We start from the raw sequence: 3,757 nt of genomic DNA, 5'->3' as shown, positions 1-3,757 counted from the left end.
TCAGCTTCCTGCGGGACAATGCTGACGTCTTCGCCTGGTCGCTTGCGGACGTGCCGGGAATTGACCCTGAGGTCATGGTTCACCGACTCCAGGTGAGGCCAACCAGCAGGCCTCTAAAGCAGAAGAAAAGGGGCTCCGCCCCGGAACGGCAACGTGCTGCGGCCGAGGAGGTGGACAAACTCCTCGAAGCCGGCTTCATCCGGGAGGTCTCCTACCCGGACTGGCTCGCCAACGTAGTCCTCGTAAAGAAGGCCAACGGGAAATGGCGTATGTGCGTGGACTATACCGACCTGAACAAGGCCTGCCCGAAAGACAGCTTTCCCCTTCCAAGCATCGACCAGCTCGTCGACTCTACTTCAGGGCACCAACTGCTAACTTTTATGGACGCCTTTTCAGGGTACAATCAAATCCGAATGGCGCCAGAAGACGAGGAGAAGACGGCCTTCATCACCGACAAGGGCACCTACTGCTACAAGGTGATGCCCTTTGGCCTAAAAAATGCTGGGGCCACCTATCAGAGACTGGTCAGCCAAATTTTCAAAGACCAGATTGGCCGAAATATGGAAGTCTACGTGGACGACATGCTGGTGAAAAGCCGAGCGGCAGAACACCATATAGCCGATCTCGACGAGACATTCGCCAAGCTCAGAAGATACAAAATGAAGCTCAACCAGGCGAAATGTGCGTTCGGGGTCACCTCGGGCAAGTTCCTGGGTTTCATAGTGACCCAGTGCGGAATTGAAGCCAACCCGAAGAAAATCCGGGCACTGCAAGAGATGTCGCCTCCGAAGACAGTTAAGGAGGTGCGGCGGCTCGCAGGTCGAGTTGCCGCCTTGGGAAGGTTCGTCTCTCGGTCAGCCGAGCGCTGCCTCCCTTTCTTCAAAAGCCTCAAACGGCCGAAAGACTTCCGGTGGTCAGAAGAATGCCAGCGAGCCTTTGAAGAGCTCCGGAGCCTTCTGGCCTCTCCCCCGCTGCTCACCAAGCCCCAAAAGGGCGAGGTTCTTTATCTATACCTGGCCGTCTCCCCGGCCGCAGTGAGCTCAGTCCTCGTCCGGGAAGAGGACAAGCTCCAAAAGCCGGTCTATTACACCAGCCGGATTCTCAGGGATGCTGAGACCCGATATTCTAAACTTGAGAAGACCATCTTCGCTCTCATCATCTCGGCTCGGAGACTCAGGCCTTACTTCCAAGCCCACACAATAGCTATATTGACCGACCAGCCTATGAAGCAAATATTGCAAAGGTCGGATCGTGCAGGGAGGATCGCCAAATGGGCGGTTGAGCTCGAGGAATTTGACCTCGAGTATCGGCCCAGGCCGGCTATCAAGGCCCAAATACTCGCCGACTTCATCGTGGAGTGTACCTTGCCGGACGACCCCGAGTTGCCACCCGTATCTGCGGAGGAAGCCCCGAGGCAACCATGGGTCCTGCACTCGGACGAGTCTTCAACCTCGGGGGGTAGTGGAGCCGGACTCATCCTCACCAGTCCAGACGGAGTGGTGGCCGAGCAAGCCTTGCGCCTCGAGTTCCCGGCTTCGAACAACGAGGCCGAGTATGAGGCCCTCATCGCCGGGCTCAAGCTGGCGAAAGAACTGAAAGTGGAAGACCTGACGGCCTTCAGCGACTCCCAGCTGGTAGTGAACCAGATTCAAGGAGACTTTGAAGCTAAAGAGCCATCCATGCAAAAGTATCTCCAAAAGGTGCGGGAACTTACGTCTGCCCTGAATTCTTTCAATATTCAGTACATTCCCAGGGCGGAAAACTTCAGGGCAGACCAGCTGTCCAAATTGGCAACCTCCCGCATGAGCGAGCTTCTCAAGGGAACAATGCTCGAGTATCTTCAGATCCCCAGCACGGAAGAACCCGAGCCCACCATGTGCATCGACTCCGAGCCAAGCTGGATCGATGGGCTCGTCTGCTACCTCCAAGACGGGACCTTACCTCATGACGAGACGGAGGCTCGCCGAATCAAGCGCCAAGCCCCCCGGTATGTCCTGTACGAGAATAGACTTTATCGTCGATCATTCACTTCTCCCCTTCTCAGATGCCTCCGCCCCTCCGAGGCGGACTATGCCCTCCGAGAGGTCCATGAAGGGATCTGCGGAAATCACATGGGGAGTCGGGCACTGGCCCACAAGATCCTGCGGCAAGGATATTCTGGCCCACACTCCAGAAGGATGCGACGGATTTCGTCCGGAAATGCGATCGGTGCCAGCGAAACGCCAATATCCAGCGCCGACCTTCGGCCCTGCTGACTTCTATCATCGCCCCTTGGCCATTTGCCCAATAGGGGATCGACATCCTGGGGCCCTTTCCCCAAGCCTCCGGACAAAGGAAGTTCCTGGTCGTCTCCATCGACTACTTCACCAAATGGGTCGAGGCCGAACCCGTCGCCCGGATCACCGAGCAAAAGATGCGGGACTTCATGTGGAAGTCCATAATCTGCAGATTCGGACTGCCCCGTATCCTTATATCTGACAATGGTCGACAATTTGACAATATTCATTTCAGAAAATTTTGCTCTGAGCTCGGCATTGATCACCGTTTCACCTCGGTCGCTCACCCCCAGACAAACGGGGAAACTGAGGTAACTAATCGCACTATTTTGTAGGGACTCAAGGCTAGGCTTGATCGGTCCAAAGGACAGTGGGTCGAGGACTTGTACAATGTCCTTTGGGCGTACCGGACCACGTTCCGACTGTCCACAGGAGAGACCCCCTTCAACCTAGCATACGGCTCTGAGGCCGTCATCCCGTTGGAGATCGGCCTGCCTTCTCCAAGGGTGGAGCATTATGACCCCGACACCAATTCCTCCCAGCTCAGGAGCAACTTGGACCTCGTCGAAGAGACACGAGAGGTCGCCCGGGTCCGCATGGCAAGATACCAACAGCGAACGGCCCAATACTACAACTCCAGAGTCAATCCCAAGCTCTTCAAAGTAGGGGACCTCGTCCTCAGGAGAGCCGAGGCTTCTCAACCGACCGAGCAAGAAAAGCTCACCCCGAATTGGGAAGGGCCGTATCAAATCGCCCGGGTACAACGACCAGGGGCATACAAATTGAAGTCTCTGGAGGGGACTCCGATCCCGCGAAGCTGGAACTCCGAGAATCTACGAATGTACTACCAGTAAAACCCCTAGGGGTTCAAGACAATCAGGACAATGGGCTCAGTTTCTTTTCTGCAAATAATTCTCTTATCTTGACGACTGTAATTCTCTTCTAATGTTGGGCCGTCTGTGATCCCCAGATTCTCCGGCCAAAATCGGGATGCCTCGAGACTCGACCGTAGAGTTCCAAACTCCCTCGACCTCGAGAAGTATCGCAGGACGATGAAACATCGGCTTGACGCAAGGATCCCTCGACTAAGGTCGGGATGCCCCGAGGGTCGACCGTAGAGAACCAGACTCCCTCGACCTCGGAAAGAAGCCGTGAGGGGTGGAAAGGGTGGTTCCACCCGGGGCGCCACAAAGTGGACCCCCGAGAGCGGTCGACGATCCCCGATCCCCGAAGCGGACAATACTTTCCCTCGACTAAGGTCGGGATGCCCCGAGGGTCGACCGTAGAGAACCAGACTCCCTCGACCTCGGGAAGAAGCCGTGAGGGGTGGAAAGGGTGGTTCCACCCGGGGCGCCACAAAGTGGACTCCCGGGAGCGGTCGACGATCTCCGATCCCCGAAGTGGACAATACTTTCCCTCGACTAAGGTCGGGATGCCCCGAGGGTCGACCGTAGAGAACCAGACTCCCTCGACCTCGGGAA

This window comes from Phoenix dactylifera, chromosome 1 (assembly GCF_051530095.1).
Source record: "Phoenix dactylifera cultivar Ajwa chromosome 1, Ajwa_hap1_PhDact_Kaust_v1.1, whole genome shotgun sequence".
NCBI lineage: Eukaryota > Viridiplantae > Streptophyta > Magnoliopsida > Arecales > Arecaceae > Phoenix > Phoenix dactylifera.
The sequence above is the reverse complement of the archived record's forward strand: the minus strand, read 5'-3'. Positions refer to the sequence as shown.